The sequence below is a fragment of the Megascapheus bottae genome, chromosome 7, assembly GCF_031878675.1.
Source record: "Megascapheus bottae isolate mThoBot1 chromosome 7, mThoBot2.hap1, whole genome shotgun sequence".
NCBI classification, from domain to species: Eukaryota; Metazoa; Chordata; class Mammalia; order Rodentia; family Geomyidae; genus Megascapheus; species Megascapheus bottae.
In genome coordinates this window covers 28,511,429-28,535,669 of record NC_143515.1, presented here as the reverse complement: position 1 = coordinate 28,535,669, position 24,241 = coordinate 28,511,429, and positions in this window count along the sequence as shown.

Sequence of the window (24,241 nt, the reverse complement as noted above, 5' to 3'; positions counted from 1 at the left end):
GGGTATGGATTGTACCCTTTACTAATATGTAGTGGCTGTCTATATCTTTATGTACTGATTTTACTGAGCAATTAATTTTGTCGGAGATTAAGATTGCTACTCCTGCTTTTTTGCACGATGAATTGGAGTGGAAAATTCGTTTCCATCTATTCACTTGGAATTTGTTTCTCTCTTTGGCAATGAGGTGGGTCTCTTGGAGGCAACATATAGATGGGTGGTGTTTCTTAATCCAGTCTGCTGCTCTGTGTCTTTTGATTGGATCGTTCAGCATATTCACATTTAGGGAAATTATGGAAAAGTGGTCAATGTCAATTGTCATTATTTATTTTTACTTCTAAGTTTCTTTCTTTCTTTTTTCCCCTTTTGTGTATAGTGCATTATAGGTAATTGCTTCTTGATGGGTGTTCTTGATGTTCTGCAATTTGTTCTCAATTAATTAATATTTTTTAATTAATTAATTATTTTTTTCAGTGTGCACATGTTCATAAAGCTTCTCTTTGGAGTGAAATATTCTTGTTTCTCCCTCAAATGTAAATGCTAGTTTTGCTGGATATATCAGTCTGGCTTGGCAGCTGTTGGTCTTCAGGACATGAATAATGTTTTTCAAAGCTTTTCTTGAATTTAGGGTTTGTGTGTAGATGTCTGCTGTTAATCTAATTTATTTCCCATTGTAGTATAGCTCTGTCTTTGTTTTTGCAGCACTGAGGATCAATTCCTTGGTATTCGAGTCTAGTGTCTTTACTATGATGTGTCTAGACGAGTTTCTTCTAGGATCTTGCCTGTTTGGGGTCCGGAAACCTTTAATAATGTGAGTATTTTCCCTTTTTTGGTTGGGTTAGTTCTCTGGTATGATTTTGGTGAGTAAGGGTTGCATTCCTTTGTCTTGGAACTCAGCCCCCTCATCAATCCCTATTATACTAAGTTTAGATTTCTTAGCTGCGTCTGCCAGGTCCTGGAGTTCTCTTTGGTGAATTCTGACTGCTTTTTCCAGACTGATGATTCTCTGTTTCAGCTCTTGTGTTCTATCTTCTTTTCCTGATGTCTTATTCTCCATCTCAGTTAACCTGTTGCTTAATGCATCCATTTTTGCCTGAATCGTTGACACTGAGCTGCCCATGTCTGTTGAAAGGGTATTAATCTTTGTTTCCATTTCTCTTTTGAATTCGAGGAGCTCTTTCGTAATTTCCTGCTTATGTTCCTGGAATTGTTTTTGCAATTCTGCTTTAATTTCTTTAGTCATGTCCACAATCATCTCCTTAAATAAAGTCATATTTTGTGTCTCTTCAGGAGTCATTTCTTGGGATGGTGAAATCTCTCTTGTCCCTTCACTCTTGTTTTCTTTTGGGCTTTGTGTGGGACTTTCATTATTTATATATGTCCTAAATAGTCTTTGCGCTTTCTGAGGCATCAAGGACTGTTGTTGTAGGTTCGCTCTGTGATCGGTAGGTGGCAGTCTTTACTTGATTTGGGACTGGTGGTTCTGGGAACCTGTGGTTCTCAGCGAGACTGGTTCTGCCACTGACTAGGTCAGAGTTTGCAGCTTTTACAGGTGTTCGGCCTGCTCCCAGAAGCTGTGTGCTGTTGCACAGCTAGCTCTCAGCCTAACCAGTGGCCCCACAGTGGACAATAAGATGGGGATGTGCACTTCAGTCTCAGCTAGCCCAAGCAGATGGCTATTTTCCTGCCCTGTTCCCCAGGGCAGGGCCCAGCTGAGGGCCTGGGGTTTGGGATTTTCTGGTAGCTCTCAGCTAAACCTTTCTGAGTGGTTCCTGCCCTGTTCCCAGGAGCAGGAAGTGGGCTCTGAGTGCAGAGCCGCCCCTTTCTGGCTCTCAGGGGTCAAGCTCGGCCCCTTCAGTTCACTGCTGTGTTTCAGTCACTTTGGCAGAGAGTCTGTCTGTGGTCCCTTGGTGCTGTCTTTCTGGAAACTTCCAGCACGAGGGTGCCTCGTATAGGTTTGGGTTAGTCAGATGCTGGCTCCCAGACACCCGTGCACCCCCATCCACTGTTGGAAGGCAGGGTCTCAGTGCCTCTCAGTCTCCAGTTTCAGTGGCCTGGGAGAGGAGGCTGTTGGGCTGGTGGGAGCAGGGACACCTCTGCCTCCCTTGGTGGGGTGCTAGGTCTTAGCGCCCGCCTGCCTGTTAGTGTCCAGTCAATTTCCTGGAGGATGGGGCTGTTGGGGGAAGGGGCAGGATTCTTAATTTCTTGCACCCTTGCACTTGCCAGTCTTTCTTGGGCGGGATGGAGGGTCTGGGTTAAGTTCTGTAGACTGCCAACAGCTCTGCTTTCCTGATGGGTTTGTGGAACCTGCTGGACTACTTACTGATCACATCTAACCCAGATGTGAGCTGCTCCATGGTGTTGCTGGGTCATTCGCTTCCCCTTTGGTCTCTGCCCCCATCTGTCCTGCCCATGCCCAGTCTGTGCTGGTTTCTGTATCTGGATTCCGCCGCTTGCTGGTGTTGCTGGAGTTCAGGGTTTCCCGGCCCAGTGCCCTCTGGCATGGCTTCTGTGGCTTGGAGCCAGTGGTGAGGGGTGGGGGAGGGGTCCTCGCATTTCGGATTCTTTGAGAAGGTTTGATACAAGCTTTATCTGAATTCCTTTTCCAGTTTGTATATGTCTCCGTTACTTCTCGAATTTGTTGTGGATTTCTTAATGTAGTTGCCTCGTGGGATTCCCTGATTCTCTCTTTTTGTGGGAGAAAGCTAGGCTGTGTCCCTATTGTTTTGACGCCATCTTCCGACTGTGCATTTTATTGCTTTTTAAGTGAACATCACTGGTAGAATTTCTGTATTACTAAGGTATCTAGATACAATTACCAAAGCTAAAATTTACCCTCAAATAACCTCAATTCCAAATTAATAAGAAGTATAATTTTGCTATTTGAATCAAATATGCTTAAAGAAGTTAAAATCAATTCACCTTTACCCTATGAATGCAAATTTGTCTTCTTACCTCCGTAAATACAACTCTTTGCATTACTGAGAGAGAAAATTTCAGTACATTTAGTATTACATATCTTAACAAAATTTTATTCACCACCCTATAATTCCATAGAAATGGAATTGGCTCAAAGAATCCTCAGGCTGCAATGAGCCAGACGAGCTTTTTAGACAAAATTTGAAGAAAAGGAACTGAGACCCATAGTTTCAACATGTTGTTTTGTCTTCATCGAGTCACTGCAATGGATAGTGTTCAGATGATATGATTTACTAAGACTTGGCCACTTGGTGTAAAAGCATATACCTAGTTTATGCTTTGAGTTATTCTCTACCAAGGCAGAAATGTACAATACTTGGTTGTTATTATTATTATTATCAAACCTGTCCTGGGGCTTGAACTCAGGGCCTGGGTACTGTCCTTGGGCTTTCTCAAGACTAGCATTCTACCACTTGATCCACAGAACTACGTCCAGCTTTTTCTTTTTCTGTGTATATGGTATACAGGAATTGAACCTAGAGCTTCATGCATGCTAGGTGAACACTATACCAGCAAGCCTTACTCCTGGCCATTACGATGTTTTTTGGAGACATGTTTGTGAGAACATTAGATGTCTAGGGATTAGATTTTAATTAACTCTTTATAATCTTGGACATATCTTTAAGTATTCACTGTTTTGAATGTTTTGATTTGTCAGTTAAGTAAATGAAATATAAAAACAATAGCAGCATCGTTTGTTTAAAATGTTTTTCTGGCTTGAAGTATAAGTTAAATTTAAACTTGCCTGAAGCCTGCATCTTATTGATATTTTAAAATGTCATTTAATATTGGTGGAAAGCACATAATAATAGATCAAGTAGCAAATATTCCATTCAGCAGAAAGTTACTTTGACTGAAACTAACTTTGGAAACTATTACACCAAAATAGTAATAACTGACAGGGAAGAGAAAACCAAAGTAGGAAGTATCTATCATCTTTTTAAAAAGTGAACCTAAGTTTCCCCAGAGACATGTTATCATATTATCACTGTAATTACTTGTGATCCAATGATTTTTAAAATATTTTATAATCTTTAATTAGTAATCAAAGAAGTTTCCATTTACAAACACAACTTATGAATACTGTGTATTTTGAGCAATATCACCTCATTCAGCATTCTTACCCAACCTATCCCTTTTGTAATTGTTATAATTTATTTTGTATATTGATTTTTTGATATTTAACATGGTAGTTCATGTATATAATGAATCTTGCTATCAAATTTTAACAGTATATTAGTTGTAGTTTCTATTCAAAATGAGTTGTTGCTTTTTAATTCAAATCAAATTTAATGTTTTATTTCCTAAATGTAGATTTAGTTGACAACTTTTGCCAGTACTGGTGTAGATTTTTCTGTACCAAAAATGCAACGGATTAGGGAAGGATGTAAGATAAGAAATGATGAAAGAATCTAAATAAGTAAATGCACTTTGTCAGATTTGAAACAATACCAAGAATGGTGTTGACACATTGCAAACACACTACAGAATATATTACAGGATTTGATACTCAGATAAATTCTGTTTCACCAATCCTCCATTCCAGAACTTAGGCAAAGAGAAAGTGTTTCAGTTTGAGAAATATCAATTTTGTGTTTAGGAAAATGTTGACAATGAACCATGATACCCTTTATACATACAGTTTTGTTAAATTCCTCCTATTGCTTAGAACAGATTATAAAATATAAAGTCAAAAGAGTGGTAGACACATTTTCAACCAAGTAGCAATGATAAAATATGCATAGTTAGTATTCTTACAGTGAAATGAGGGTGGAAAGAGAAGATTATTGCAAGATTCATGGTATAAAAAGGTTAATTACATAATATAATTCTAATATTGTATAACTAAATAAAATATATAAGTCAATTATAATAAATTGAGCCATTTTAATATATTACTACATTACTTTTTGATTACTATATTAATTAGATTATTTTATTAAATATAGTATCATATTACATTATAATGTTATATTTAATATTTTTTCCTATCTATATCAGTCTTCATGACACTATTTCAATGATTGCATTGCTTATTCTGTAACATCTTTTTATGATCTACACTATTCTGAATGCCTTGACATGTCTTGTTATTAATTAGGGTGGCATTCTTTGTAAATGTTACTTTTGAATTGAGAAATACCATATTATAAAGATTGGACCAACAAAAGTAAAATTAATTTTTCACATATATAAAATGTACATATCATAGAGAAAGCATGAGAATTCACAGTGACTGAATCTCGTCAAACTATTGTTAAAATTCTCTACGATTAGAAAATAAATAATTTTGTATCCTGTGAAGTCAACAAACACACACACACACACACACACACACCACACACACCACACAACATCATCATCATCACCACCACAATCACCACTCTCCATGGTATTTTTCATATACATTTACAGGAGACAAGTTGCTATGGTGATATACTTATCTCCATGATAATTTATCATTTTCCTATGCACAATACATTCTATCTTAACAGACTAATTAATGGGCTCTGAATTCAAAGAAATGAATTTATGAAGACTTAGAACAATGTTTTTTTAAGAGATTCTATCCAAGAAACTTGTGTAATAAACAAGAATGAGCAAAGTTTTAGATAATAAGTACAGTGGAAGTATAAAATTATGTGCTCCCAGAAAATAAGTTCTCAAAGTGCAGTCAATGACAGATCAGTGTTCAAAATGACAGCTTTTTCACAGTGTATAGCACAAATTTCAGTTTACCTGTCAGTGTTAACGTTAATAATATTCAACAGAAAAAGAGGTTCAGACAACTGAACTCCAGAAATTCATCAGGGTCAATTGTATCTAACTGTTCCTACAAAACAAAAGAAAAGAAAGGAAAATTCAATTTCTATACAAAAAGTGAAAAATATAAAGTAAAAGTATCAGTTTACTAAAAATTCCTAACTGGAAAAATACAAGAGAAAAACTTTATCACATGATTGATATATCATACTATCATTAGCTAATTGCTACAATAGCAACATTGGATTCCAATGTATTAGACACTATAAGAAAAAGCAGGTGATTTTCATTATGGTGAAGGGTGCCCTCAAACATTCAGGTTTCAGAGTAGCGTATACCAACTGGACCCTATTAAAACTGCTTTTATGTAATAAAAGGGGTTTGATCAACTTTTAAATTTTAATTATATTTTTCATATATTTTTATTGCAATCATTAGAGAGGTTACATTATATTCACCAGATAGAAGGTGCATTATTTCACATATATTGATACCCTTTCTCATGTCTTGGTCACCATTACCCTCCCCCCACCCTTGCTCCTCATCTTGTCTTCCCCCCTTTCCTATCCTATTTCAAATAACCAAATAAACATATATACAGATAACAAGATAAAATACTGTAACAATATGAGAAAACCAAGGGAAAACAAAAGGGAGGAGAGATAATATAGTCATAGTACATTAAGGACAAAAAAAATCACTGCTTCTATAGCTTTTGTTTCTATATCCTGGAGGTCCTTGCATTTAGCTTCATATTATATGGCCTTATGTATCTAGGTTTTGCTATATTATACATCTCTGTTAGAAGAGCCCAAGGTTTCTAATGATTATGAAAAATGAGGGAAACCATTGAGCCTATGTTTCTTTGAATCTGACTTACTTCAATTAATATGATTTTTAAAATAAATTTTATTGTAACAAAATAGAAAAAGTTCATGCATTTTTCTTGTTCCCTTCTTCTTGCCTCCATCCTTCCATTTATCCATGGACTTCTCTTTTATGTACCATTAACTTCGTCCTTTCTCTTCATTCCTTCATTTAAGAGAAACTAGTGTTGTATAAGTTTATTGAAATCCAAAGTAAAAAAAAAATGAACAAAGAATACAAAAATACTACAAAAAAGCACTAAAATCAGATAGACTCCCATCAACTTCCCATCACAAAATAAGGATTGAATAATTCACACAATAAGATAAACTCAATGAATTTTTTTTTTCGTTTTTTTTTTCTGCTTATGGGGCTTGAACTCTGGACCTGGGTGCTGTCCCTGAGCTCTTCACCTCAAGGCAACCACTCTATCCCTGCACCTGGGTATTGTCCCTGTGCTACCGCCCTACCCCTTGAGCCACAGCCCCACTTCCCATTTTCTAGTAGTTAATTAGAGATAAGACTCTCAAGTTCTTTTGTGCCCAGGCTGGCTTTGAACCTTGATCCTCAGATCTCAGCCTCCTGAGTAGCTAGGATTACAGGCACGAGCCACTGTTCCCCAGTATATGTATGTATATTCTAAATCTTTCCATTTCCTTACAAATGGGGTGATGTCATTCTTTCTGACAGCAGCACAGTATTCCATTGTGTATAAATACATCTTGTTGATCCACTCATCAACTGAGGGCCATCTGGGTTGGTTCCATAACTTTGCTATGGTAAATAGTGCTGCAATGAACATCATTGTGCTAGTGGCTTTAGTATGTACTTGGGTTAATGCCAAGTAAAGGAATTGCTGGGTCAAAGGGGAGATCTATGTTTAGTTTTTTTGAGTAACCTCCTTACTGGTTTCCATTATGGTTGAACAAGTGGCCACTCCCACCAACAATGTTGTAGAGATCCCTCCTAGCCACATCCCTGCCAGTGTCTGTTGTTATTAGATTCCTTGAACATGGACATTCTACCTGGAGTGAGGTGAAATATTAGAGATGTTTTGATCTGCATTTCTTTTTTTTCTTTTTTTCATATATTTTTATTTTAATTAATAGAAGGTTTACATTATACTCACCAGATAGAAGGTGCATTACTTCACAAACATTGATAACCTTTCTCATGTCTTGGTCACCATTTCGATCTCCCCACCACCACCACTCATCTTGTTTTCCCCACTTCCCTGATTTCAAATAATCAAATAAGCATCTATACAATTTATCAGATAACCAGGTCTAATACTGTAACAATATGAGATAACCAAGGGAAAGCAAAAGAGAGGAGAGATAACATAGTACATTAAGGACAACATTCACTCATTGTAAAGCTTTTGTTTCTATATTATGGAGGTGTTTTCATTTATCGTCATACAACATGGCATTATATATCTAGGTTTTGCTCTATTGTAAATCTCTGCTAGGAGAGCCCAAGGTTTCTACTAATTTGACAATTGAGGGAAACCATTGACTCTACGTTCCTTTGAGTCTGGCTTACTTCATGTAATATGATTTCTTTATTCTTTATTTTAATTAATAAAAGTGTTACATGATATTTGCCAGATAGAAGGTGCATTAATTCATACCCTTTCCCATGTCTTGGTACCCATTACCCTCTCCCTCACCCCCCCCCGTCTTGGTTTTCCCCCCTTCCCTATCAAATTTCAAATAACCAAATACAAATAAATTCAATATATCAGATAACAAAGTGAGATACTGTAACAATATGAGATACCCAAGGGACAGCAAAGGAAATGAGAGATAACATAGTACATTAAGGACAACAATCATTTGTTATATGGCTTTTGTTTCAATATCCTGGAGGTCCTTTCAATTAGCTTACTACTATATGGTCTTATGTATCAAGGTTTTGCTCTATTGCAGATTTCTGCAAGTAGAGCCCAAGGTTTCTACTGATTATGACACATGAGGGAAACCATTGAGCCTAAGTTCCTTTGAGTCTGGCTTCCTTCACTTAATATGATTTTTTCTAAGTCTTTCCATTTCCTAACAAATGGGGCGATGTCGTTCTTTCTGACATCAGCATAGAATTCCATTGTGTACAAATACCACAACTTGTTGATCCACTCATCAACTGAGGGACATCTAGGTTGGTTCCATATCTTTGCTGTGGTGAATAGTGCTGCAATGAACATTGTTGTGCTAGTGGATTTAGAATGCCCTAGATTCTGGATGGTTGGGTAAATGCCAAGTAGTGGAATTGCTGGGTCATAGGGAAGTTCTATGTTTAGTCTTTTGAGGCACTGCCATACTGTTTTCCATAGTGGTTGAATGAGTTTGCACTCCCACCAACAGTGTAGTAGTGACCCCTCCTGGCCACATCCCCTCCAGCATCTGTTGTTTGTTTTCCTGATCCTAGCCATTCTAACTGGAATGAGGTGGAATCTTAGCATTGTTTTGATTTGCATTTCCTTTATGAACAGAGATGTTGAGCATTTCTTCATGTCTCTATAGGCCATTTTTGTTTCTTGTTCAGAGAAGACTCTCTTTAAGTCTTTGGCCCATTTTTTAATGGGATGGTTGTTACTTTGGAGATTAGTTTTGGAGTGATTCAATTTTTTGAGCTGTTGATATATTTTAGATATGAAGCCTTTGTCCGTTGTTTGGTTGGTGAAGATCTTCTCCCACTCTGTAGACTTCCTAAGTAATTTATTAGCTATGTCCTCTGCCATACAAAAGCTCTGCAGTTTAATGCAGTCCCATTTATCCAGCCTTTCTCTGATTTGCTGAGATTCTTGGTCCTTATTAAGAAAGTTTCTACCTGTGCCAAGGAGGCCTAGTGTATCTCCTATTCCTTCTTGTAAAATTTTCAGTGTGTCATCTTTTACCTCCAGGTCTTTGATCCATTTGGAGTTAATTCTAGTGCAGGGTGACAAAGAAGGATCCAACTTTAGTTTTCTGCAGGTGCTCAACCAGTTCTGCCAGCACCATTTGTTGAAGAGGCTATCTTTCTTCCATTCTATTTTGTTGGCTCCCTTGTCAAAGATTAGGTGGCCATAGGTCTGTGGTTTAATATCTGGGCCCTCAGTTCTATTCCATTGGTTTTCAAGCCTGTTCTTGTGCCAGTGCCAAGCTGTTTTGATAATTATAGCTCTGTAATAGAATCTAAAGTTTGGTATTGAAATTCCTCCAGCGCTGTTCTTTCTGCTAAGAACTGTTTTTGCTATATGGGCTCTTTTATCATTCCATATGAAATTTTGGATTACCTCTTCTATCTCTTTAAAAATGACATTGGGATATTGATGGGTATTGTGTTGAATTTGTAGATAGATCTTTGCAAGATTGTCATTTTTCACGATGTTAATTCTTCCAATCCAGGAGCATGGGAGGTTTTTCCATTTCCTTAGTTCTGCTTTAATTTCCTTTTTCAGGGTTTTAAAGTTTTCATCAAAAAGGTCCTTTACATTCTTAGTTAAGCTAATTTCTAGGTACTTTATTTTCTTTGAGGCTATTGCAAAATGAGTTGCTTTCCTGATTGTTGCCTTGTTCCTCTCACTGTTGGTGTAGAGGAAGGCAGTTGATTTTTGAGGGTTAATTTTATAGCCTGCTACCCTTCCAAAGTTTTGAATCAGTTCAAGGAGCTTGGGAGTAGAGTCCATAGGATTCTTTAAATACAGAATCATGTCATTTGAAAAGAGGGATAGTTTTACTTCCTCTTTCCCTACTTGGATCCCCTTTATGCTTGCTTCTTGCCTTATTGCACTGGGAATCCAAAAAACCTATAGAAAGAATCAACAAAACAAGGACCTGGTTCTTTGAAAGAATTAACAAAATTGACAAACCCTTAGCAAATCTTACCAAAAAAAGAAGAGAGCATATCGAAATAAACAAAATCGCAGATGAAAATGGTAATATCACGACAGAAATTACCAAGATCCAGAGTATCATGAGGGAATACTTCTCAAACCTTATGCCAACAAATTTGAGAATCTAGAAGAAATGGATGAATTCCTAGCCAATATTAACATACCCACACTGAACCAAGAAGAACTAACCCAACTAAACAGGCCTATTTCAAGCACTGAAATAGAAATGGCAATAAGAGACCTTCCACCTAAGAAAAGCCCAGGGCCAGATGGATTCACAGCTGAATTCTATAAAGTCTTCAAAGCAGAGCTCACACCAGTACTCCTCAAGCTCTTCAATGAAATTGAAAATGAAGGTTCTTTACCAAACTCATTCTATGAAGCCAGTATAACCCTCATCCCCAAACCAGACAGAGATTCATCAAAGAAAGCGAACTATAGACCTATTTCTTTGATGAACATCGATGCAAAACTTCTCAACAAAATACTGGCCAACCGTCTACAACAACTCATCAAAATAATTATACACTATGATCAAACGATTCATCACAGGGAGGCAAAGCTGGTTCAAAATACACAAATCAATTAATAAAATTCAACACATCAACAGGAGCAAGGACAAAAATCACATGATTGTCTCAATAGACGCGGAAAAGGCATTTGACAAGATCCAACACCCCTTTATGTTAAAAGCTCTGGAGAAACTAGGAATCCATGGAACATTCCTCAATATAATAAAGGCTGTGTATGACAAACCCACAGCTAGTATTATACTTAATGGCGAAAAGCTAAAGCCATTCCCTCTAAAATCAGGAATAAGCAAGAATGCCCACTCTTTCCACTCCTCTTTAATATAGTATTAGAATTCATTTGTTCTTAAGGAAAGGCTCTGTTTGTCATTAAGCTATAGAGTACAAGAAGTTATTAATATATAGCAAATTAGTACAATTACTCCACTGTACCTTCACATGAATCAAACAAATCTATATTTCCCCATGTCACATGTCCTTGGTAACTACCATTCTGCTTTTCGACTTCTGTGTAAGAGTTCAATTGTCGTAGATGTGTATATGGATTTATATAGCATTTACCATGTGGCTTATTTCACTCAACGTGATATCCTCTGGTCATACTGTCATTCATGTCAAGGCAATGGCACTTTTACTTAAATGGAAAGAATAATTCTAAAATTCATATGGAACAATAAGAAAATCCCTTGGTTATCTCATATTGTTACAGTATCTCACTTTGTTACCTGATATATCGGGTATATTTGTATTTGGTTATTTGAAATTGGATAGGGAATGGGGGAAAACAAGATGAGGGGCGGGGTGGGGAGGAGGGAAATGGGGACCAAGACATGCAAAAGGGTATCAATGTATGGGAATTAATGCACCATCTCTCTGGCAAATATCATTTAAACCTTCTATTAATTACAATAAAAAATATATGAAAAAAAGAAAATTCAAATGGAACCCAAACCATTCACAATGGAAGCTGAATTACCTAATTATTTGAAAACAAATGAACAAACAAACAAAGCAGTCTTGCTATGTAGCTCAGGCTATTCTGAAACTTGCTTTGTACCCAAGTCTAATCTGGGAGGAACCAGCCTTTGTCTCTGAGTACTAGGATTACACATCTGATTTAAACAAACTTGAGCAAGAAGAACAAAGTTAAAGATTTCATAATTTCTGGTGGCATAGTGAGTGAAACCTGTAAACCTAGCTACACAGAGGTTGAAGTGTAAGGATCTTGGTTCAAAATGTCCATGAGACTCTTATCTCCAGTTAACGACCAAAAAAAATGTTCCAATAGTACGTGTAGCTCAAAATTGAAGAGCATTAGGCTTGAGCACAAAAGCTCAAGGACGTTGTACAGGCCCTGAGTTCAATCCCCAACACTGGCAAAAGGAAAAACAAAACAAAATAGCATGAAAAGGGAATAAATTCAGGCCTATAAACCAACAGAATAAAAAGGAAGTCTTGAAGCAGTCCAAATATTTAAATGTAAAGTTGAAACTTTAAAGTTTCTAGAAGAAAACATAAGAAGGTTCAAGATATAGATAAGGACAATAAGTTCTGAGATAGAATATTAGAAGCACAACTAGCAAAGGAAAAAACTCATGGGGTTATATTGAATTCTAAAATTTTTGTCTAGAAAGTAAAATAATCAGTAAAGTTGAAAAGTAAATTAAGGAAAGATAAAATAATTTTCAACATAATATATGCAGAATATAAGATGAATGCAAAAAGAGCAACAGCAAAACAAAGTGAAATATAATAATTTAAAATGATTAAAGACAAAAGAAATTCCTCACCTCATATGCAAATGGCCAACAGGTAAAAGAAAAAGATAACTCACATTAGTAATCATTAAATATGATATACCCTTTCAATAGATATAAGAGATATAAATGATTTTAAGGGTTACAGAGTGTCAAATTGAAAGCTTTGTACATTGTTCATCAAGATGATAATGAGGGGAAATCTGCAGAAAATTATAACATTTCTCCCAAAGACAAAAATATTGCTACAATTTGATCCAGATACCTGACTGCTTCTGGTTATGTATATTGAAAGTCAAGATTTCAAATAATAGTTTTAACTTGCAGTTTCTTGTAGCATTATTCACAACAGCTAGGATAAGCAAAGAATTTAACAGGAAGTCATAAAGGAAATTTATGTGTGTGTGTATGTATGTGTGTGTGTTATTGGGGTCGTTTGAGAGTTTTACAGTTTCTTTTCATTAGTTGAGTAATTCTAAACTATGTGTAGTTTTGAAAAAGAATCAGCAACTTCAGCAATGATTATTTCATTTCTGATATAATTTCTAACCCAGATCATTGTAACGTCATTTTCAGTGTTGCCTTGTATCCAGTTTTGCTATTCCCATAGGGATTTTTTGAAAACATTTTGTGCTTTTTTTTTTGTTTCTATTTCTGAAGGTAAATTACCAGGCCTTAATACTTAGTAATCACAAACTCTAATTTTCTGCACTTTTCTGAATAATCTACTGTCCTCCCTATTAGTTTCATACTGAGTGGGAAATATGAAAGTGCCATGCATAAGTATATAAAATATATGCCTTCAATTTATAGAGATGTTTACAAGTAAATCCTTTTCTGTGGCATATTTATTGACATTAGTACTGTCTATGTTTATAAGTAGTAGCTTATGATTTTATAAATCCATTCTTGGCAATTTGCAAGAGGATTAATCCTTCCTAAATTTAATAAAATAAATTACATTTGTGAGTCCAGTAACAGACATAGTTTTGAGAAGTTGTTCACCTTTTACCAAAATAATATCGTTCAATTTAAGTCACAATCTACTTGGACTAGGAGATATACTTGATTATTACATTTTACCTGTTCAATCATTATTTGAAATTTGTGACTTTAGTATGGTGATTGACATTTGATTTTCTCAACCTATGTCAGTTCTTCATTCTTCCCTATGTTTCATTTCCTCTCTTCTTGCTTGTCCTGTTCATTATATATAAAACACAGGAATGTAAGTAATTGTTTGTAGTATATTACTTCATAACAGTGTCTTATTTGCTTTTATTTTTTTATTTATTTTTTATTTTTTTTTGCCAGTCCTGGGCTTGAGCTCAGGGCCTGAGCACTGTCCTTGGACTTTCTCAAGGTTAGAGCTCTACCACTTGAGCCTCAGCACCACTTCCGGCTTTTTTCTATGTATGTGGTACCAAGGAATCGAACCCGGGCCTTCGTGCATGCTAGGCAAGCACTTTAACCACTAGGCCAAACTCCCAGCCCTTATTTGCTTTTAATAACGTGGTAAGAATAAAAAAATAATTCAGTCCTGCTCTAAACAGAATATTGATACCATGGGGGAAGGTCTTAATGCAACAGACTTTCTTTTGACTCCAATTCTATCCACACAACACAGTCATCCTTTCTGCAAACATGGCTTGGAAACTTACCGAGGATAAAAACAAAACAAAGAAAAAGGAAAGAAAAAACACAACAACAAAATCTACATTTATATTGAAGAAGTTCTCATCTTGTCTTGAGGAATATTTATAATAACATATATTAGAAAGTGACATTGTTAGACAAGGCAGGAAAACTTCTGTATTCAAAGACAATGCATCTATATACACTTATTCAAACATAATTATCAGAGTATTATAATCTCTTCTGTTTTCTTTCCACCACAATGTGTGTCCTGGTTTCGTACCAATGTAGGAATAAAATCCAGTTCATAAGTTTGCCACTCAGATTTATGACATGGCTGAATGAATGTTAGTAATAGTATTTTCCAAGAAGGTGAACATGGTCATCAAATGGGAAACACTACTGAGCTTTATTGTCCAGGGTTTTTCCAATCATTGATGAAATCATTGGCTAATGGACCAAACCTAATGTCCAACTCTCCTTTTCCTCAAAATGCATGGAAAGTGAAATATCTGTTCTTCAAATCATATATGCATGGTCTTTCAAGAAACAGTGTGTGTACTCTAGCCAGATACCCACCTAGGAGGCTACCAGAATTTATATATTGACAAAACAAAGTAGACACAAATCAAATAACTGGTGATATTGTGCTGGAAACCAGGAGCTATGTTCTTACTACAGGACAACTTTCTGTACTCATATTGCATATTCTCATTTTTCTAGAACCAAAAGAATCAATTATATCATACTTAAATCAAAATCAAACAAGATAGTATATAATTACACTTATTAGAAATGTATTGGCTTCTTAGGAATCAATATGTATGCCATGAAATGGCATTACCATCAATTATATTTATTTATTTTCCAGCCCTGAGTTTGAGCTCAGGGCCTGAGCAGTGTCCTTGGACTTTCTAAAGGCTAGAGCTCTACCACTTGAGTCACAGCTACACTTCCAGCTTTTTTCTATGTATGTAGTACCAAGGAATTGAACCTGGATCTTTGTGCATGCTAGGCAAGCACCAAACTACTTGCCTTACCATCATTTTTATCAGATAACTTACTATTACTACTTAAAATTTGTAATATTTAGGGATCATACATCATACTAAAGTTTTAATGCCATGGCAAAAACCACATTGAATATCACAAATATTCAGTCTTCCTTCCTTTTGCTCAAATTATATTATAATTACTTCTGTTTAGTCTTGCTCTTTTACATCAAATTATTAACAAAAGCTTATGCCACTCATAATCTCCATTCCTGATAGTTCTGAGCCTTAGTTTGATTGACGTTATAAAAGAATAATGAGGGTAAATGGACTCTAGAATTTAGGAATCTATTGATCATAAAATAGCTATGGCAAGGAAGAATTAAGTTGTCCAACTTTCTTTGGTAAGGTAGGTTGAAAACTTTGTCTATTTCTCTATTTGGACGTCTGCTGAAAGGTTGCCATGACAACTAAAAAAAAAGGACAATAGTCTTCAATGCTGTCTTCCACAAATCTTTTTGAATCACTTCAATTCCAAATAATTCATGTATAATTTTAAAAGAGCATTTCTAAAATAATTGGATTGATGTAACGAATAAGAAAAACAACTTCCATTTGAGTTATAATCTCTGACTTTACATAACTAAGAACCACTGTTACTTGTGATAGAAATAGTCTGTCAGAACTGAATGATGATATCTTCAAATTAGCAATTGGGGCTAAAGATAATTATATAAAATCTTCAACATACATTTATAACTTTAGAAAAAAATTGTATTGAAGTTACGGAGTCAAAAATGAGGTAGAGAAAGAAAGACATTTAAATTTTCAAGGATTTACAGAATGCTTTCTAAATCTAGTGACTGCAAACCAACACCAATGCACTGTAATCTTAGCTTATTAATATTCTTAAATGCACTGATTCTCAACTAAGTAATTTTAACACTTTAATTAACAGGGTAGGAAGGAGAATATAAACCTCTTATCTATCTCAAAGGGAATTCCAAGTCAAAACTATAGAGAAAAATCTGTGCAGTTTTCTTATAAATATATTTTGTCTTAAAATACGATGGACTGTTTATAACTAGAAGAGATAATAATATAGCTTATTTTAATACCTAAAAAGTGTTGCATATGTCTTACCATAAAACCAATGTCTATTTCAAGATAATGCCTTTTTCCTGATTCCACTCCCCATATATATACATATATACTGATAAATATCCTTGATACATATACTTGTATGTATACTTGTATATATGCAAGTATATACTGCTATATATATGTATATATATAAACTTCATTGTCATAAATAAATTAAAGGGCTATATCCTACAGCAAAAATATTTAACATGGCTAATATTTATTCCTTAAATGCAGAAAAACAATCTCATCTCATAATAGAAGTCCCTGAGGATGATGATTCAGTTGTGCTTCAGGCATATTTGAACAGTGGAAGTAGGCTAATTTGATATAAATAATTCCTTTGCATTGCATAAATCTCATTGTGGAAGCTTTCATCTTCATTTTTCATAGTTTATGCCATTAGTAAATAGTGATTTAGAAACTGAGCAGATTGGCATTTTCTACAAGAAAATTTTTTTGAAAGAAAGATTAAATCCTGATCTGAAGCATCTCCTTGATTTTTTACCATATCTAAATAGAGCAATTTGAATGGCAAAGGAAAACATATTATAAGAAGTCTATCTTAAAGAATCATTTCTGTGTGGAAATCAGATTGCAAACTGAAATCATGGCAAAGGCAAATGGAGAAATGGTGACATGTGTGAATACAAAAGAAAAATAACTTGAAAGTTAATGTAAAGCATATTAACAATACAATAAGTGTTGGAGAATTTTAAGTATTAGAAAAAATGCTTGTCAAAAAGAAATTAAAACAATGTGAATGAGAAAAACTTATTCACAAGTGGACAGAATGATTTAATTGCTTCTAAATGCTCATGTTAGGAGAATGCTTGAAAAGAGAGATAATGCATGGGTCTAAAACAGGGGTAAATGAACAGAACATGGCATCAACTCTGCAGTCAAAGGATACATAGGCATTCCTTGGAAACCAGAAAAGATTATAGAGGAGATAAAAGTAAAGACAGACCGAGAAGATTGAGGCAGGCTTTGCTGAGGAAACCTATATTCAAAATAAAGCCCCATGTCATTCTTTGAACATAGAAATTGATTTTTAAGAAATGATTGGGAATCTTTCCCTTGATGATGGAGGAATTACCACAACAATCATAACAGTCAACATGCAGTGAATGATCACTGTGTGGTGAGCACAATGCTAAGGCCTTGGCCCTCTTTATATCATTTAATCTTCACAAAAAATCTATATGTTCTTCAATTTTTACTGCTTTCCTGGAAGAAAGAGGCCATTGATCAGTTTTGAGTCATAAAGCTGACTTTCATGACCTCTTTAGCAGAGAGTATTCCAGAGAAAAAAGATTTTCTAAAATCCATTATTCTGACCTTTATCATAAAAAAGAAGTAGTCTTGACTAATCTAAATGTACAATACTATTTGGAAGACAGAGTAATGGTCCCAATAAGACTCAAAGGGTATGGGAAATGTCATAGCCTTTTGACTTTGGTTAGGGAAAGAGACTGGAAACTTGTGTATTCCTTTGGTCAGACATACTTTAAGTTATGCTAAGGTATTTGGGGTAGAATTTTTGGTGGAAAGTTTTGAAGATTATGGGCACCCTTTGGGGCCTCTACAGTAAGCTTCACATATTCATTTTCTTCCATTTGTTAAGGGTAATATAAGCAAATAGTACCTCATTGAATGTAGCAAGAGCTTGTCTGGATCTCTATGTGTTGGAAGTTGTGACATAGAGACCAATAAGTATCTATGGAATAGGTTGCAGATACATGTATAAATAAACTCTGTGCAGCATTAGAAGAAACATCTAGATTTTATGAAACAGGTCTAGTGTACAACAAGTTCTTTTGTAACTTTTGTTTAAAATTGTAATAACTTGGTTAAGTACATAGTCCTAAGGACCCAATACAGCTCTCTCACTGATGAATCAATTGTTTAATTCTATGTATATAAAACCAGTGAGGAATGAAAATGGATACTGGGTTTAAATGGTGCTGTTTTTTACAACAAGGTTGATGATAGGGATTTCCAAAAACTCCCAGGTGATGGGTGTGCCTGTATTCCTGGTGCCAGGGGCAGGGGATTCTCATTATTATCTCAAATCAATTATGGTGTCTCACATTAATAATGTCAGAACTTGGAGGTGAAGGCTGGAGGATGGTGAATGTAAGTCAGCTTTGGCAATACATTCAGATACCATGTCTTGAAGAAGAAGCAAAAGGGGTGAAGAAACAGGAGCCCAAGAGATGAAGACAAAGAATCGGGAATTTTGCAATCATAAATTTTAAACTAAAGAAGATACAAATCATGCTGTCCCAGAGTAGAGACATTCTGCAAGTTCACAAGTTGAGGGACTGTTTTTAAGGATCAAGAAAATATACACCATGGCTTTGCAAAATAGATTTATAAAGACTCAATAATCAGACACTACTCATTCAACTTTCTCCAGGAATCTCAACTCACCATAAGCAGCTCAAATAACATCTCATGTATATTTTATTATCTATTTCTGAATTTATACTGTAGAATGTAGAGGTATTGGCAATGTTGAAAGAGTTCTTTCCTTTTCCCTTCCTTCCTTCCTTCCTCACTCCCTCCCCTGTCCCTCTCTTCTTCCTTCATTTTTTCTCCCTCTCCTCTTTCTCCTTGTCTCTCTCTCTTTTTCAATTATAGAACACGCAAGTGGTAGCTAGATATAATATTGTCAACAATAAATAAATAATATTGGGCACCTACAATTTTTCCTAAAATAAGGCATCATTGATCATTTCTTACTATTCTGTTTATAAATTGTAAAATGTATTTGTTAATATTTTATTTATAGTTTTGTAGCCAGAACTTCACTAATTCACTACAGATGTTTTTCTTTTCTTTTTGTTGTAATAATGTGTTTTAATCACATTCCTCTTTTGTGCCAGAGGCATTATTTATCCTCTTAGAAAAATGTTGCAAAGCTCAATTTATTTAGAAACTGTGTCAACCAATTGCCAGCAACATTTCTACAAACAGCTATCAGTCATATTTCTTAAGATGAGATTTATACCAGGTTGACTGCTCCATACATCATCTTTACTTTTATCTGAGAATTTCAAACAATAAGAATAGTGTCCTGTTCTCATATAACTTTCTTGGTACTAGTTCCTCTTCAGTAATCAAGAATCAGATCATGATAGAAATAGGCCAACATATTACCTTGAAAAAAATCGCATCAGTGCTTCCTTGAAATTTTTTATATTTCTATGCTATTATTATCTAAAGAACTCTTTTGAAATTGTCTTGTAGATGCTAATATTCATTATTCTGAAATTGTTTCTTCCTTAATGATTTGTATTTCCATTACCTTTAGTTTGAAAACAGTTTCATGAAGTAGATTTTATTTGTAGCCATCTATGCCCACAGAAGTGCTACTACTTAAATGCTATGAGATTTAGTTCTGACCTAGATAATGTTATATCCATGTATGTCTACAGTCTGAGAAAAAACATTTTTCAAACCAATTGCCATCTACTTTTATTGCTATTTGATTTTCAATAGAGCTTCTAACATTATTACATTATTCTATATGTATCAGAATACATATTGTAGATATTCTACATATATTATTCATATATTATTCTAATATTATTATTTTTAGCTATAAGAATAGACACTCTGATAATTCCATTCTCCATATAAGATCATAAACAGAAAATATTCCCATTTTGTACTCTTTGTTTCCTCTTTTTGTAAATAGTGAAGCAAAAACCAAGTAGTTACATGCTTTTTTTTTTATCACAACTACACCTCAATTCCTAGTAGATATTGGACCCTAGAATATCAGTAGGCACTATCTTATCATGCTGTCTTCTCACAGGAGTTCAGAGAAGTTAATTCTCTTAATAATTGTGTCTATAGCTAACCAGGGACTAAAATGACTTCAAATAATTGAAAAAAAAATCAAATATCCACTTGAGCCAAATAAATTAGAAAATACTAATTTCCATAGATAGGATGGAAAAGGCTCCATTTCCCCCTTTCAGGTATTATAACCTTCAGTTGGTCAGAGCTAAGAAGGGAAATATAGCTTACATCCATAAATGAAATTTGGCCATTCTAGTAACACGTTCACTGTTCCCTGGCCATGTATTCAATTATTGGAAGCCACATTCAAATATCCCAGGCTACAACTTGGCCAAGAAATGCTTTGCGTTTCCAGTGATTTTCACAAGTCATGGACACATAAGGTTGAGCATAACTCATTTTAAACAAGTTAATCACTGGGCACTGCATTTTCCAATGCCTCATCCCTCCAGTTTCCTATTTCACAGTTCCAAACCATGTCCTATTAGCTACTGAGTCACAGAATAAAATGTCCTATAGTAAACATGGAGAAATAAGATTTGGGGAAATGTTTTTCTTTTTCTCATCCTTTCTGCTTAGAAGAAACCAAATAGGTGAATTTCAAAATGAATTAGCTACAAAATAAAAGAAAATTTAAACTAAGAGTCTTAAGATGGGTTAGCACTGGACTAATAATGTTGATTTGTGTTATTCTTACATAAAACCTAAGTATATTATACTGACTATTTTTAAGTTTCTTGGACACTATTATGTAATATACGTTAATTTGTTTTATTTGGATTAGAAATCCTTATAATGACAGTCTAATTCATTATGCTATCTGATAACACAGTGGACTTGAATGTTTGGGAGATTTTCTTGAAACCATATCCATTCAAAAAAGAAAATAGAAATATCACAGCTTAGTCAGCTAAAGCAGAGTCATCAAATATTCTATACTTGTCACAGAAAAATCTCAAGACTATTTGGTTTTGAATAGACACATTCATCAAAAGATCTGTTAGAAATGCTCACCAATTATAGCAGAAACAATGTATATTTGTATTTTATAACAATATTTTATAAGGTTGTTGATTATTAGAAATAATTTAAATTCAGTGAATTGTAGTAAATTCCTACGTATTTGTTTATTTATTACTTACTTAGTGGATTAATTTCCAGTCTCTGGGCTTAAACTCAAGTGGGCCTAGCTGCTATTCTTGAGTTCTGTGGTTGAAGACTAGCATTCCACCACTTGAACCACAACACATAGTAATTTACTTATGAGTAGTTTACTGTAGTTAAGAGTTTCAAAGACTCTCTTGCCAGGACTGGCTTCAAACTGCGATCTGAAACACTTTTCTGGTAGGGCATGGGGCATGAATTATGGGCCTAAGAGTTTTCTGAAATCTCCAGATCAAGGCTAGCATTCTACTATTTTAAGCCACAATGCTACTCCCAGTTTTCTGGTGATTCACTGAAGAGTCTCACCAACTTTTGACTGGCTTTGAACAGTGATCCTCAGATCTTTGTCTCCTGAGTAGATCGGATTACAGGTGTGAACCACCAGTGCCAGCTTTTTCCTTTATTTATTTATTTATTTGTTTATTCATTTATGTATATTTTTTTGTCAGTTGTGGGATTTGAGCTCTTGGCCTGGGTGCTGTCCCTGACCACTTCAGCTTAAAGCTACACTCTACTCTATGATCCACAGCAACACTCCTGGTTTTCTGGTGGTTAATTGGAGGCCAGAATCTCACAGATGAGAGCCTAATCTGGCTTTGAACTGTAATCCTAGGATCTCAGCCTCCTGAGTAGATAACATTACAGGCATAATGCTCCTCACCCGGCTCTATTTATTTTTTAAAAAAACATGAAAGGTTGTTGATTCGACAGGATGTTCTTGGCATAAATTGTGTGAGATATGACAGAAATCTAAATACAACTATTCTATTTTTGTTGTATATGGGCAACAACCACTTGATAATACATTAAAACTAAATGATTGCAAGTGAAATTAGATGTTAAAATTCATCTCTGAAGAAAGTACCACCAAGGAGTACAGTAAAACTGAAAAAGTTCCATTCAATTTTATTGTTTCTGGTCCTTTCAGAGTTTAAATGGCTTTTGATTCAGTGTCACATCTTTACACAATATGCCAAATATTTATAATACTTTTTTATTTTATCCCTGGCAGGGCCACTTTAGACATTTCTCCCTATCTCTATCCATTTTGATTTGCTTGCTTTCAATTTATAAAGCTATTCAGTTGTCATAAGTCACTAATAATGTCAGAAGATAACAGAAATAAAAATTATAACATCTTTTTTTCTTCCAAGCAGTCTCCAATTCTTATTGCATACTTCAATAGCTCAAACCCTTTAATTCTCAGCTTAGATGGATGCAGTAATCATTAATGTAAAGCCATAATTTGAACCAAATTTAAACTAATTGTCTATTTTCTCCTCTGTATATTTAAGACTTAAAATAGAAAAAAACAAAGAAGAGATACAAAGGGTAAATTGCATGATGACAAGCATTAGGATGTCCTAGAACTATCTTCACATAATTACTAGGGTCTGTTTTCAGTTTTCATTAATCATCCTGTTGCTGGCGACATGCCAGGTTAAAAGAGCCAAAGGTCCTTCTTATTTACTGTTATCAACTAGATTTTCATTGTTTGGGGTACCCTAGAATTTATCTTCCAAAGAAATGGGCTCTAATCATCATACTCATATAAAAATGAATTCCATTCATTCATTTAATAAAACTCTCCCACATCACACAATATGAATCTTTTATTTATGAAAATAGTGTTTTTTAAACACTTCTGAATTATCTGAGAGATGATTCATCACTGACTTAGAAATACTCATAGTGATTATTAATACTCAAAGTGATTATTTTGTAATCTAAGACACAGTATAAGAGAGGGATGGAGAATGTTCTTAGAAAAGTGTTATTCAGGAAAGAGGTTTGGTCACTGTAACACAAGCCCATTGGCCAAGAAGATAAGAACTTGAGTTTAGGTATGCATGCAGAAGCTGGAAAATAAAGCTTCTTCTTCTCAAAAGACTAAAGATAGAGCTCCCCTGTGACCCATCAATCCCATTCCTTGGCATTTACCCAAATGTTCTGAGAGAAGACCATACTAAAGCCTACTAGCATAATAATGTTCATTGTAGCATTATTTATAATAGCTAAGCTATGGAACCAACCCACATACCCCTCAGAAGATGAGTGGATCAATGATATGTATCTATATAATACAAACCCTCAGTTTAATTTTAATTATGTTCTAAAATCTATGTGCCAGTGATAGAGAATCCCTCTTGAATACTTGTTTGTTAAACATGACATTTGAAATACGATGTAAAAATCAATGCTAATAAAATCTTTAAAAATAAGAAAAGAAGATGTGGTACTTATACAAAATGGAATTCTATGCTGCCATCAGAAAGATGGCATTGCCGCATTCATAAGGAAATGGAAAGACTTGGAAAAAGTCATATTAAGTGAAGTAAGCCAGATGCAAAGGAGCATAGGCTCCAAGGCGTGCCTCATTTATAATAATTAGTACACATCTAGGACTGACTCTCCTAGCAGAGGATAACAATACCTCAAAAACTTTGTACATATGATCACACAGGATGAAACTAAATAAAATGAACTCTAGGATATGGAAATGAAAGGTTTACCTTTGTGATTGTTGCTCTTAATGTACTATGTGAAGTTATTTATCTTTTTTCCACCATGTTTAATCATATGTGGTTACTGTATTTGACTTTGTTGCCTGATATGTCATGTATATGCTTATTTGTTCATCTGAAATAAGGAAGAGAATGGGGAAAAGAAGATGATTGGGAGGGGTTGGGGGTGGAAAATTGGGACAAAAACATTAGAAGGTGTATC